Here is a 15,139-nt window from a genome sequence, read left to right as displayed (position 1 = left end):
CAAAATTAATGACGAAAATATTTTTCCGATTTAAATGATTTTAGTTAATTTTACTCACCATTTTTCATGTGTATTCCATCCTATTGGTCCTTATGTGTGTGCTGAAATTAAATTAGAAAATTAAAACCTAATAGAAATAAGATAAAATAATTAATTTTTTTAAGCTGAAAATTTTACACAATTTTAATTATTGTCACTAAATGATAAACAATTTACCTACACAAGTTGAGTTGTATCTGCTGATATTGTCACTGTGGATCTAATTGTGAGTTAAAAAAATTAATTTAATTACATTTTTGGGTGACTTGTGAGAAAATTTTTGAGTAAAAATATTTTTAGAAAACATTTTTTTGTGACTAATCCGTGCATATTTGAATTAGACAAGTTGAGTTTTATCTCTTAATTAACTCACTGCGGTTCCATTTCAAGCATTAAATCTTAATTTAGATGAAAAAAAGGGTGATTTTTGGACTTAGGAATTTTATAAGGGGGCGGCGGGGGCGTAATAGGGCGGGAGGTGTGGGGAGTTCCCGTGATGATTAAAAAATGAAAGTGCAATAAAATAATTAATTTAACTAATTTCTATTATGATTAAATTACTTAATTATGTTTCAATGTATTCCTATTATGATTTTTTATGACTTCTATATTTTATTTCAGTGAATCATTCATTAATTAATGAAATATTAAGCAAAAAATATTTTTCATACAAAAATTTATTTTTTCATACAAAATATTATTTTCTCATACAAAATATTATGTTTTCATAGAAAAAATTTTACAACGAAATTTTTGAATTTAAATTTGTAGAACACTTATGAACACCAAAGTAAGAAACACACACAAAAAAAAATTTTTTTTAAACGCATATTTTTATTTTAAAATTTTTTTTGTACACTAATTAACATCGAAGTAAGAAACACACATACTATAAAAAAATTATAACACATTTTTAGCGCATTTTTGGAATTAAAGAAATGAGATAGGAATAACTTAGCTGAATAGCATTATGCTTTGCATTAGTTTGACGAAATTTTATGATTTACCGACTGTTTCAAATTTGAAATGTTTTTGAATTTTCCTGTAAAATAATCAAGCAAGCAAAAATAATTCCGTAGAAAATAATCAATTTAACTAGTTTAATCTTAAAATTAAGTGCTGTGGACAAGAAAAGTACATACATAAACTTATTATCTACATGATGTAAGTAGTAGAAACTCACTATTTTGTATTAATGTGATAAATTTTAATTTTTTAATAATTATTTCTAGACAATTAAGAAATCGACTTATTGAACGCATTACCCGAGGAAATTTTCAATGAAATTATAACTTATTTTAATGCAAAGGATGTCCTGAAAGCATCATTGGTCAGCAAACGATGGTATCTAATGATTGGAGAAGCATGTATGAGAAAAATATCAACAAAATACACTCAGTTCAACTGCAAAAATGATGTTGATCCATTGTTAAAAAGTGAACGTAAATATCAGAACTTAATCATTGGATTTGATCACAGTCGTATAAAGGAATTAGGCGCTGAAGTTAACATCCGAGCAATACTGAAGAAATTCTCAAAATCACTTTGTTCTCTAAAGACATCACATGACTTCCAGCGAATCTGTGAATTGCCAAATTTAAAAACTTTTCTTTTCATTTCTAAGGAATAGATTAAGAATACATGCTAATTATTTTTGCACAAACGGATTATTGACAAGGAGCACAAATCTCAGGAAATTGAACATTCAGTGTGGGGAAATGAACATCAAGTCACAAAAAATCTTTATTGAGTCGCTTAAGAATATGGAATAAAAATTGAAATCGTTGACACTTAATCAGCTTGATATTTTAGAACATTTACATGCAACTGACTTTAAATTTAAGCTTGAAGAAATTGATATTTTTGGCTTTCTTTTTTCATTTTGGTACAGCATTGATACAATTTATGATTTCTTGCGAATCCATTTTACTGGATCTTGTGTTTTAGTTCTGGAAGTGACCTGGATCTTACTGGATCTTGTGTTTTAGTTCTGGAAGTGACCTGGATCCTACCGGATCTTGTTTTTGAGGTGACTTATTAATCAATTACTGATCGCTGGGACAAAAATGCGCTTAAGTCCCTCGATCAATAACACGAGGACTTTTGTAATTTTTTTAATTTTGAAATTTTAGATCATCAAAGTGAGAAACAAATACATGCAAAAATTTTACAACGCATTTGCTTTAATTCAAAAATTCTTTGTAGACTAAAATACATCAAAGTAAGAAACACATACATGCAAAAAATTTACAACGAATTTTCTTTAATTAAAAAATTCTAAGAGATGGTTGAGGTAGCGTTGGAAAGGTATTAACAAGAGGCAACTTTCGTACCTTGACACCAAAGTACGAAAGTCCTTGTGTGAGGAGATAGAGCGCATTTTAGTTTTTCAACTTCAAAGTGTCATAGCTCGGAGACGAAGAAGAGTTAAGAGATGGTTGATACAGCGTTGGATAGGGGTCAACACGAGGCAAATTTCGTCTGAAGACACCAAAGCGTGAAAGTCCTTCTGTGAAGCACCAGAGCAAATTTTTGAAAAACACGTGTTTTTTTCAATTTTTTCGAAAAAACACGTGTAGCTCGGGACTGGCAACGAGTTAAGAGACGTGTGATACATCGTTGGATAGGTCTTGGAGAGACGCAACTTTCGTTCTTTGACACCAAAGCGTGAAAATGCTCCTGTGAGGCGCCAGAGCAAGTTTTCCGAAAACAATGGAAAATGCTGAGTCATTGTCCATTGTTTAACTTCAAAGTGGAATAGCTCCTAAACGGAAAGGAGTTAAGAGACGTGTGATACATCGTTGGATAGGTCTTGGGGAGGAGCAACTTTCGTTCTTTGACACCAAAGTACGAAAGTCCTTCTGTGAGGAGATAGAGCGCTTTTTTCGAAAACAATGGAAAATGCTGAGTCATTCTCCATTGTTTAACTTCAAAGTGGAATAGCTCCTAAACGGAAAGGAGTTAAGAGATGGTTGAGGTAGCGTTGGAAAGGTATTAACAAGAGGCAACTTTCGTACCTTGACACCAAAGTACGAAAGTCCTTGTGTGAGGAGATAGAGCGCATTTTAGTTTTTCAACTTCAAAGTGTCATAGCTCGGAGACGAAGAAGAGTTAAGAGATGGTTGATACAGCGTTGGATAGGGGTCAACACGAGGCAAATTTCGTCTGAAGACACCAAAGCGTGAAAGTCCTTCTGTGAAGCACCAGAGCAAATTTTTGAAAAACACGTGTTTTTTTCAATTTTTTCGAAAAAACACGTGTAGCTCGGGACTGGCAACGAGTTAAGAGACGTGTGATACATCGTTGGATAGGTCTTGGAGAGACGCAACTTTCGTTCTTTGACACCAAAGCGTGAAAATGCTCCTGTGAGGCGCCAGAGCAAGTTTTCCGAAAACAATGGAAAATGCTGAGTCATTGTCCATTGTTTAACTTCAAAGTGGAATAGCTCCTAAACGGAAAGGAGTTAAGAGACGTGTGATACATCGTTGGATAGGTCTTGGGGAGGAGCAACTTTCGTTCTTTGACACCAAAGTACGAAAGTCCTTCTGTGAGGAGATAGAGCGCTTTTTTCGAAAACAATGGAAAATGCTGAGTCATTCTCCATTGTTTAACTTCAAAGTGGAATAGCTCCTAAACGGAAAGGAGTTAAGAGATGGTTGAGGTAGCGTTGGAAAGGTATTAACAAGAGGCAACTTTCGTACCTTGACACCAAAGTACGAAAGTCCTTGTGTGAGGAGATAGAGCGCATTTTAGTTTTTCAACTTCAAAGTGTCATAGCTCGGAGACGAAGAAGAGTTAAGAGATGGTTGATACAGCGTTGGATAGGGGTCAACACGAGGCAAATTTCGTCTGAAGACACCAAAGCGTGAAAGTCCTTCTGTGAAGCACCAGAGCAAATTTTTGAAAAACACGTGTTTTTTTCAATTTTTTCGAAAAAACACGTGTAGCTCGGGACTGGCAACGAGTTAAGAGACGTGTGATACATCGTTGGATAGGTCTTGGAGAGACGCAACTTTCGTTCTTTGACACCAAAGCGTGAAAATGCTCCTGTGAGGCGCCAGAGCAAGTTTTCCGAAAACAATGGAAAATGCTGAGTCATTGTCCATTGTTTAACTTCAAAGTGGAATAGCTCCTAAACGGAAAGGAGTTAAGAGACGTGTGATACATCGTTGGATAGGTCTTGGGGAGGAGCAACTTTCGTTCTTTGACACCAAAGTACGAAAGTCCTTCTGTGAGGAGATAGAGCGCTTTTTTCGAAAACAATGGAAAATGCTGAGTCATTCTCCATTGTTTAACTTCAAAGTGGAATAGCTCCTAAACGGAAAGGAGTTAAGAGATGGTTGAGGTAGCGTTGGAAAGGTATTAACAAGAGGCAACTTTCGTACCTTGACACCAAAGTACGAAAGTCCTTGTGTGAGGAGATAGAGCGCATTTTAGTTTTTCAACTTCAAAGTGTCATAGCTCGGAGACGAAGAAGAGTTAAGAGATGGTTGATACAGCGTTGGATAGGGGTCAACACGAGGCAAATTTCGTCTGAAGACACCAAAGCGTGAAAGTCCTTCTGTGAAGCACCAGAGCAAATTTTTGAAAAACACGTGTTTTTTTCAATTTTTTCGAAAAAACACGTGTAGCTCGGGACTGGCAACGAGTTAAGAGACGTGTGATACATCGTTGGATAGGTCTTGGAGAGACGCAACTTTCGTTCTTTGACACCAAAGCGTGAAAATGCTCCTGTGAGGCGCCAGAGCAAGTTTTCCGAAAACAATGGAAAATGCTGAGTCATTGTCCATTGTTTAACTTCAAAGTGGAATAGCTCCTAAACGGAAAGGAGTTAAGAGACGTGTGATACATCGTTGGATAGGTCTTGGGGAGGAGCAACTTTCGTTCTTTGACACCAAAGTACGAAAGTCCTTCTGTGAGGAGATAGAGCGCTTTTTTCGAAAACAATGGAAAATGCTGAGTCATTCTCCATTGTTTAACTTCAAAGTGGAATAGCTCCTAAACGGAAAGGAGTTAAGAGATGGTTGAGGTAGCGTTGGAAAGGTATTAACAAGAGGCAACTTTCGTACCTTGACACCAAAGTACGAAAGTCCTTGTGTGAGGAGATAGAGCGCATTTTAGTTTTTCAACTTCAAAGTGTCATAGCTCGGAGACGAAGAAGAGTTAAGAGATGGTTGATACAGCGTTGGATAGGGGTCAACACGAGGCAAATTTCGTCTGAAGACACCAAAGCGTGAAAGTCCTTCTGTGAAGCACCAGAGCAAATTTTTGAAAAACACGTGTTTTTTTCAATTTTTTCGAAAAAACACGTGTAGCTCGGGACTGGCAACGAGTTAAGAGACGTGTGATACATCGTTGGATAGGTCTTGGAGAGACGCAACTTTCGTTCTTTGACACCAAAGCGTGAAAATGCTCCTGTGAGGCGCCAGAGCAAGTTTTCCGAAAACAATGGAAAATGCTGAGTCATTGTCCATTGTTTAACTTCAAAGTGGAATAGCTCCTAAACGGAAAGGAGTTAAGAGACGTGTGATACATCGTTGGATAGGTCTTGGGGAGGAGCAACTTTCGTTCTTTGACACCAAAGTACGAAAGTCCTTCTGTGAGGAGATAGAGCGCTTTTTTCGAAAACAATGGAAAATGCTGAGTCATTCTCCATTGTTTAACTTCAAAGTGGAATAGCTCCTAAACGGAAAGGAGTTAAGAGATGGTTGAGGTAGCGTTGGAAAGGTATTAACAAGAGGCAACTTTCGTACCTTGACACCAAAGTACGAAAGTCCTTGTGTGAGGAGATAGAGCGCATTTTAGTTTTTCAACTTCAAAGTGTCATAGCTCGGAGACGAAGAAGAGTTAAGAGATGGTTGATACAGCGTTGGATAGGGGTCAACACGAGGCAAATTTCGTCTGAAGACACCAAAGCGTGAAAGTCCTTCTGTGAAGCACCAGAGCAAATTTTTGAAAAACACGTGTTTTTTTCAATTTTTTCGAAAAAACACGTGTAGCTCGGGACTGGCAACGAGTTAAGAGACGTGTGATACATCGTTGGATAGGTCTTGGAGAGACGCAACTTTCGTTCTTTGACACCAAAGCGTGAAAATGCTCCTGTGAGGCGCCAGAGCAAGTTTTCCGAAAACAATGGAAAATGCTGAGTCATTGTCCATTGTTTAACTTCAAAGTGGAATAGCTCCTAAACGGAAAGGAGTTAAGAGACGTGTGATACATCGTTGGATAGGTCTTGGGGAGGAGCAACTTTCGTTCTTTGACACCAAAGTACGAAAGTCCTTCTGTGAGGAGATAGAGCGCTTTTTTCGAAAACAATGGAAAATGCTGAGTCATTCTCCATTGTTTAACTTCAAAGTGGAATAGCTCCTAAACGGAAAGGAGTTAAGAGATGGTTGAGGTAGCGTTGGAAAGGTATTAACAAGAGGCAACTTTCGTACCTTGACACCAAAGTACGAAAGTCCTTGTGTGAGGAGATAGAGCGCATTTTAGTTTTTCAACTTCAAAGTGTCATAGCTCGGAGACGAAGAAGAGTTAAGAGATGGTTGATACAGCGTTGGATAGGGGTCAACACGAGGCAAATTTCGTCTGAAGACACCAAAGCGTGAAAGTCCTTCTGTGAAGCACCAGAGCAAATTTTTGAAAAACACGTGTTTTTTTCAATTTTTTCGAAAAAACACGTGTAGCTCGGGACTGGCAACGAGTTAAGAGACGTGTGATACATCGTTGGATAGGTCTTGGAGAGACGCAACTTTCGTTCTTTGACACCAAAGCGTGAAAATGCTCCTGTGAGGCGCCAGAGCAAGTTTTCCGAAAACAATGGAAAATGCTGAGTCATTGTCCATTGTTTAACTTCAAAGTGGAATAGCTCCTAAACGGAAAGGAGTTAAGAGACGTGTGATACATCGTTGGATAGGTCTTGGGGAGGAGCAACTTTCGTTCTTTGACACCAAAGTACGAAAGTCCTTCTGTGAGGAGATAGAGCGCTTTTTTCGAAAACAATGGAAAATGCTGAGTCATTCTCCATTGTTTAACTTCAAAGTGGAATAGCTCCTAAACGGAAAGGAGTTAAGAGATGGTTGAGGTAGCGTTGGAAAGGTATTAACAAGAGGCAACTTTCGTACCTTGACACCAAAGTACGAAAGTCCTTGTGTGAGGAGATAGAGCGCATTTTAGTTTTTCAACTTCAAAGTGTCATAGCTCGGAGACGAAGAAGAGTTAAGAGATGGTTGATACAGCGTTGGATAGGGGTCAACACGAGGCAAATTTCGTCTGAAGACACCAAAGCGTGAAAGTCCTTCTGTGAAGCACCAGAGCAAATTTTTGAAAAACACGTGTTTTTTTCAATTTTTTCGAAAAAACACGTGTAGCTCGGGACTGGCAACGAGTTAAGAGACGTGTGATACATCGTTGGATAGGTCTTGGAGAGACGCAACTTTCGTTCTTTGACACCAAAGCGTGAAAATGCTCCTGTGAGGCGCCAGAGCAAGTTTTCCGAAAACAATGGAAAATGCTGAGTCATTGTCCATTGTTTAACTTCAAAGTGGAATAGCTCCTAAACGGAAAGGAGTTAAGAGACGTGTGATACATCGTTGGATAGGTCTTGGGGAGGAGCAACTTTCGTTCTTTGACACCAAAGTACGAAAGTCCTTCTGTGAGGAGATAGAGCGCTTTTTTCGAAAACAATGGAAAATGCTGAGTCATTCTCCATTGTTTAACTTCAAAGTGGAATAGCTCCTAAACGGAAAGGAGTTAAGAGATGGTTGAGGTAGCGTTGGAAAGGTATTAACAAGAGGCAACTTTCGTACCTTGACACCAAAGTACGAAAGTCCTTGTGTGAGGAGATAGAGCGCATTTTAGTTTTTCAACTTCAAAGTGTCATAGCTCGGAGACGAAGAAGAGTTAAGAGATGGTTGATACAGCGTTGGATAGGGGTCAACACGAGGCAAATTTCGTCTGAAGACACCAAAGCGTGAAAGTCCTTCTGTGAAGCACCAGAGCAAATTTTTGAAAAACACGTGTTTTTTTCAATTTTTTCGAAAAAACACGTGTAGCTCGGGACTGGCAACGAGTTAAGAGACGTGTGATACATCGTTGGATAGGTCTTGGAGAGACGCAACTTTCGTTCTTTGACACCAAAGCGTGAAAATGCTCCTGTGAGGCGCCAGAGCAAGTTTTCCGAAAACAATGGAAAATGCTGAGTCATTGTCCATTGTTTAACTTCAAAGTGGAATAGCTCCTAAACGGAAAGGAGTTAAGAGACGTGTGATACATCGTTGGATAGGTCTTGGGGAGGAGCAACTTTCGTTCTTTGACACCAAAGTACGAAAGTCCTTCTGTGAGGAGATAGAGCGCTTTTTTCGAAAACAATGGAAAATGCTGAGTCATTCTCCATTGTTTAACTTCAAAGTGGAATAGCTCCTAAACGGAAAGGAGTTAAGAGATGGTTGAGGTAGCGTTGGAAAGGTATTAACAAGAGGCAACTTTCGTACCTTGACACCAAAGTACGAAAGTCCTTGTGTGAGGAGATAGAGCGCATTTTAGTTTTTCAACTTCAAAGTGTCATAGCTCGGAGACGAAGAAGAGTTAAGAGATGGTTGATACAGCGTTGGATAGGGGTCAACACGAGGCAAATTTCGTCTGAAGACACCAAAGCGTGAAAGTCCTTCTGTGAAGCACCAGAGCAAATTTTTGAAAAACACGTGTTTTTTTCAATTTTTTCGAAAAAACACGTGTAGCTCGGGACTGGCAACGAGTTAAGAGACGTGTGATACATCGTTGGATAGGTCTTGGAGAGACGCAACTTTCGTTCTTTGACACCAAAGCGTGAAAATGCTCCTGTGAGGCGCCAGAGCAAGTTTTCCGAAAACAATGGAAAATGCTGAGTCATTGTCCATTGTTTAACTTCAAAGTGGAATAGCTCCTAAACGGAAAGGAGTTAAGAGACGTGTGATACATCGTTGGATAGGTCTTGGGGAGGAGCAACTTTCGTTCTTTGACACCAAAGTACGAAAGTCCTTCTGTGAGGAGATAGAGCGCTTTTTTCGAAAACAATGGAAAATGCTGAGTCATTCTCCATTGTTTAACTTCAAAGTGGAATAGCTCCTAAACGGAAAGGAGTTAAGAGATGGTTGAGGTAGCGTTGGAAAGGTATTAACAAGAGGCAACTTTCGTACCTTGACACCAAAGTACGAAAGTCCTTGTGTGAGGAGATAGAGCGCATTTTAGTTTTTCAACTTCAAAGTGTCATAGCTCGGAGACGAAGAAGAGTTAAGAGATGGTTGATACAGCGTTGGATAGGGGTCAACACGAGGCAAATTTCGTCTGAAGACACCAAAGCGTGAAAGTCCTTCTGTGAAGCACCAGAGCAAATTTTTGAAAAACACGTGTTTTTTTCAATTTTTTCGAAAAAACACGTGTAGCTCGGGACTGGCAACGAGTTAAGAGACGTGTGATACATCGTTGGATAGGTCTTGGAGAGACGCAACTTTCGTTCTTTGACACCAAAGCGTGAAAATGCTCCTGTGAGGCGCCAGAGCAAGTTTTCCGAAAACAATGGAAAATGCTGAGTCATTGTCCATTGTTTAACTTCAAAGTGGAATAGCTCCTAAACGGAAAGGAGTTAAGAGACGTGTGATACATCGTTGGATAGGTCTTGGGGAGGAGCAACTTTCGTTCTTTGACACCAAAGTACGAAAGTCCTTCTGTGAGGAGATAGAGCGCTTTTTTCGAAAACAATGGAAAATGCTGAGTCATTCTCCATTGTTTAACTTCAAAGTGGAATAGCTCCTAAACGGAAAGGAGTTAAGAGATGGTTGAGGTAGCGTTGGAAAGGTATTAACAAGAGGCAACTTTCGTACCTTGACACCAAAGTACGAAAGTCCTTGTGTGAGGAGATAGAGCGCATTTTAGTTTTTCAACTTCAAAGTGTCATAGCTCGGAGACGAAGAAGAGTTAAGAGATGGTTGATACAGCGTTGGATAGGGGTCAACACGAGGCAAATTTCGTCTGAAGACACCAAAGCGTGAAAGTCCTTCTGTGAAGCACCAGAGCAAATTTTTGAAAAACACGTGTTTTTTTCAATTTTTTCGAAAAAACACGTGTAGCTCGGGACTGGCAACGAGTTAAGAGACGTGTGATACATCGTTGGATAGGTCTTGGAGAGACGCAACTTTCGTTCTTTGACACCAAAGCGTGAAAATGCTCCTGTGAGGCGCCAGAGCAAGTTTTCCGAAAACAATGGAAAATGCTGAGTCATTGTCCATTGTTTAACTTCAAAGTGGAATAGCTCCTAAACGGAAAGGAGTTAAGAGACGTGTGATACATCGTTGGATAGGTCTTGGGGAGGAGCAACTTTCGTTCTTTGACACCAAAGTACGAAAGTCCTTCTGTGAGGAGATAGAGCGCTTTTTTCGAAAACAATGGAAAATGCTGAGTCATTCTCCATTGTTTAACTTCAAAGTGGAATAGCTCCTAAACGGAAAGGAGTTAAGAGATGGTTGAGGTAGCGTTGGAAAGGTATTAACAAGAGGCAACTTTCGTACCTTGACACCAAAGTACGAAAGTCCTTGTGTGAGGAGATAGAGCGCATTTTAGTTTTTCAACTTCAAAGTGTCATAGCTCGGAGACGAAGAAGAGTTAAGAGATGGTTGATACAGCGTTGGATAGGGGTCAACACGAGGCAAATTTCGTCTGAAGACACCAAAGCGTGAAAGTCCTTCTGTGAAGCACCAGAGCAAATTTTTGAAAAACACGTGTTTTTTTCAATTTTTTCGAAAAAACACGTGTAGCTCGGGACTGGCAACGAGTTAAGAGACGTGTGATACATCGTTGGATAGGTCTTGGAGAGACGCAACTTTCGTTCTTTGACACCAAAGCGTGAAAATGCTCCTGTGAGGCGCCAGAGCAAGTTTTCCGAAAACAATGGAAAATGCTGAGTCATTGTCCATTGTTTAACTTCAAAGTGGAATAGCTCCTAAACGGAAAGGAGTTAAGAGACGTGTGATACATCGTTGGATAGGTCTTGGGGAGGAGCAACTTTCGTTCTTTGACACCAAAGTACGAAAGTCCTTCTGTGAGGAGATAGAGCGCTTTTTTCGAAAACAATGGAAAATGCTGAGTCATTCTCCATTGTTTAACTTCAAAGTGGAATAGCTCCTAAACGGAAAGGAGTTAAGAGATGGTTGAGGTAGCGTTGGAAAGGTATTAACAAGAGGCAACTTTCGTACCTTGACACCAAAGTACGAAAGTCCTTGTGTGAGGAGATAGAGCGCATTTTAGTTTTTCAACTTCAAAGTGTCATAGCTCGGAGACGAAGAAGAGTTAAGAGATGGTTGATACAGCGTTGGATAGGGGTCAACACGAGGCAAATTTCGTCTGAAGACACCAAAGCGTGAAAGTCCTTCTGTGAAGCACCAGAGCAAATTTTTGAAAAACACGTGTTTTTTTCAATTTTTTCGAAAAAACACGTGTAGCTCGGGACTGGCAACGAGTTAAGAGACGTGTGATACATCGTTGGATAGGTCTTGGAGAGACGCAACTTTCGTTCTTTGACACCAAAGCGTGAAAATGCTCCTGTGAGGCGCCAGAGCAAGTTTTCCGAAAACAATGGAAAATGCTGAGTCATTGTCCATTGTTTAACTTCAAAGTGGAATAGCTCCTAAACGGAAAGGAGTTAAGAGACGTGTGATACATCGTTGGATAGGTCTTGGGGAGGAGCAACTTTCGTTCTTTGACACCAAAGTACGAAAGTCCTTCTGTGAGGAGATAGAGCGCTTTTTTCGAAAACAATGGAAAATGCTGAGTCATTCTCCATTGTTTAACTTCAAAGTGGAATAGCTCCTAAACGGAAAGGAGTTAAGAGATGGTTGAGGTAGCGTTGGAAAGGTATTAACAAGAGGCAACTTTCGTACCTTGACACCAAAGTACGAAAGTCCTTGTGTGAGGAGATAGAGCGCATTTTAGTTTTTCAACTTCAAAGTGTCATAGCTCGGAGACGAAGAAGAGTTAAGAGATGGTTGATACAGCGTTGGATAGGGGTCAACACGAGGCAAATTTCGTCTGAAGACACCAAAGCGTGAAAGTCCTTCTGTGAAGCACCAGAGCAAATTTTTGAAAAACACGTGTTTTTTTCAATTTTTTCGAAAAAACACGTGTAGCTCGGGACTGGCAACGAGTTAAGAGACGTGTGATACATCGTTGGATAGGTCTTGGAGAGACGCAACTTTCGTTCTTTGACACCAAAGCGTGAAAATGCTCCTGTGAGGCGCCAGAGCAAGTTTTCCGAAAACAATGGAAAATGCTGAGTCATTGTCCATTGTTTAACTTCAAAGTGGAATAGCTCCTAAACGGAAAGGAGTTAAGAGACGTGTGATACATCGTTGGATAGGTCTTGGGGAGGAGCAACTTTCGTTCTTTGACACCAAAGTACGAAAGTCCTTCTGTGAGGAGATAGAGCGCTTTTTTCGAAAACAATGGAAAATGCTGAGTCATTCTCCATTGTTTAACTTCAAAGTGGAATAGCTCCTAAACGGAAAGGAGTTAAGAGATGGTTGAGGTAGCGTTGGAAAGGTATTAACAAGAGGCAACTTTCGTACCTTGACACCAAAGTACGAAAGTCCTTGTGTGAGGAGATAGAGCGCATTTTAGTTTTTCAACTTCAAAGTGTCATAGCTCGGAGACGAAGAAGAGTTAAGAGATGGTTGATACAGCGTTGGATAGGGGTCAACACGAGGCAAATTTCGTCTGAAGACACCAAAGCGTGAAAGTCCTTCTGTGAAGCACCAGAGCAAATTTTTGAAAAACACGTGTTTTTTTCAATTTTTTCGAAAAAACACGTGTAGCTCGGGACTGGCAACGAGTTAAGAGACGTGTGATACATCGTTGGATAGGTCTTGGAGAGACGCAACTTTCGTTCTTTGACACCAAAGCGTGAAAATGCTCCTGTGAGGCGCCAGAGCAAGTTTTCCGAAAACAATGGAAAATGCTGAGTCATTGTCCATTGTTTAACTTCAAAGTGGAATAGCTCCTAAACGGAAAGGAGTTAAGAGACGTGTGATACATCGTTGGATAGGTCTTGGGGAGGAGCAACTTTCGTTCTTTGACACCAAAGTACGAAAGTCCTTCTGTGAGGAGATAGAGCGCTTTTTTCGAAAACAATGGAAAATGCTGAGTCATTCTCCATTGTTTAACTTCAAAGTGGAATAGCTCCTAAACGGAAAGGAGTTAAGAGATGGTTGAGGTAGCGTTGGAAAGGTATTAACAAGAGGCAACTTTCGTACCTTGACACCAAAGTACGAAAGTCCTTGTGTGAGGAGATAGAGCGCATTTTAGTTTTTCAACTTCAAAGTGTCATAGCTCGGAGACGAAGAAGAGTTAAGAGATGGTTGATACAGCGTTGGATAGGGGTCAACACGAGGCAAATTTCGTCTGAAGACACCAAAGCGTGAAAGTCCTTCTGTGAAGCACCAGAGCAAATTTTTGAAAAACACGTGTTTTTTTCAATTTTTTCGAAAAAACACGTGTAGCTCGGGACTGGCAACGAGTTAAGAGACGTGTGATACATCGTTGGATAGGTCTTGGAGAGACGCAACTTTCGTTCTTTGACACCAAAGCGTGAAAATGCTCCTGTGAGGCGCCAGAGCAAGTTTTCCGAAAACAATGGAAAATGCTGAGTCATTGTCCATTGTTTAACTTCAAAGTGGAATAGCTCCTAAACGGAAAGGAGTTAAGAGACGTGTGATACATCGTTGGATAGGTCTTGGGGAGGAGCAACTTTCGTTCTTTGACACCAAAGTACGAAAGTCCTTCTGTGAGGAGATAGAGCGCTTTTTTCGAAAACAATGGAAAATGCTGAGTCATTCTCCATTGTTTAACTTCAAAGTGGAATAGCTCCTAAACGGAAAGGAGTTAAGAGATGGTTGAGGTAGCGTTGGAAAGGTATTAACAAGAGGCAACTTTCGTACCTTGACACCAAAGTACGAAAGTCCTTGTGTGAGGAGATAGAGCGCATTTTAGTTTTTCAACTTCAAAGTGTCATAGCTCGGAGACGAAGAAGAGTTAAGAGATGGTTGATACAGCGTTGGATAGGGGTCAACACGAGGCAAATTTCGTCTGAAGACACCAAAGCGTGAAAGTCCTTCTGTGAAGCACCAGAGCAAATTTTTGAAAAACACGTGTTTTTTTCAATTTTTTCGAAAAAACACGTGTAGCTCGGGACTGGCAACGAGTTAAGAGACGTGTGATACATCGTTGGATAGGTCTTGGAGAGACGCAACTTTCGTTCTTTGACACCAAAGCGTGAAAATGCTCCTGTGAGGCGCCAGAGCAAGTTTTCCGAAAACAATGGAAAATGCTGAGTCATTGTCCATTGTTTAACTTCAAAGTGGAATAGCTCCTAAACGGAAAGGAGTTAAGAGACGTGTGATACATCGTTGGATAGGTCTTGGGGAGGAGCAACTTTCGTTCTTTGACACCAAAGTACGAAAGTCCTTCTGTGAGGAGATAGAGCGCTTTTTTCGAAAACAATGGAAAATGCTGAGTCATTCTCCATTGTTTAACTTCAAAGTGGAATAGCTCCTAAACGGAAAGGAGTTAAGAGATGGTTGAGGTAGCGTTGGAAAGGTATTAACAAGAGGCAACTTTCGTACCTTGACACCAAAGTACGAAAGTCCTTGTGTGAGGAGATAGAGCGCATTTTAGTTTTTCAACTTCAAAGTGTCATAGCTCGGAGACGAAGAAGAGTTAAGAGATGGTTGATACAGCGTTGGATAGGGGTCAACACGAGGCAAATTTCGTCTGAAGACACCAAAGCGTGAAAGTCCTTCTGTGAAGCACCAGAGCAAATTTTTGAAAAACACGTGTTTTTTTCAATTTTTTCGAAAAAACACGTGTAGCTCGGGACTGGCAACGAGTTAAGAGACGTGTGATACATCGTTGGATAGGTCTTGGAGAGACGCAACTTTCGTTCTTTGACACCAAAGCGTGAAAATGCTCCTGTGAGGCGCCAGAGCAAGTTTTCCGAAAACAATGGAAAATGCTGAGTCATTGTCCATTGTTTAACTTCAAAGTGGAATAGCTCCTAAACGGAAAGGAGTTAAGAGAC

The 15,139-nt window shown here is 40.1% G+C and overlaps 1 long non-coding RNA gene across 1 annotated transcript; it reads left to right on the top strand.

The window, feature by feature from the left end:
* The first annotated feature begins 1,083 nt into the window (after nucleotides 1–1,083).
* On the top strand, nucleotides 1,084–1,859 carry LOC139093476 (uncharacterized). Its single transcript, XR_011544695.1, has 2 exons — nucleotides 1,084–1,203; nucleotides 1,272–1,859. It is a non-coding gene; the product is annotated as an uncharacterized lncRNA (long non-coding RNA).
* Nucleotides 1,860–15,139: the final 13,280 nt, after the last annotated feature.

This window comes from Chironomus tepperi, unplaced genomic scaffold, assembly GCF_022539635.2.
Source record: "Chironomus tepperi strain 1889 unplaced genomic scaffold, CSIRO-AGI_Ctep_v1 contig_335, whole genome shotgun sequence".
Classification (NCBI taxonomy): Eukaryota; Metazoa; Arthropoda; class Insecta; order Diptera; family Chironomidae; genus Chironomus; species Chironomus tepperi.
Note: the sequence above shows the minus strand (reverse complement) of the source record. Positions and strands in the feature narration are given on the sequence as shown.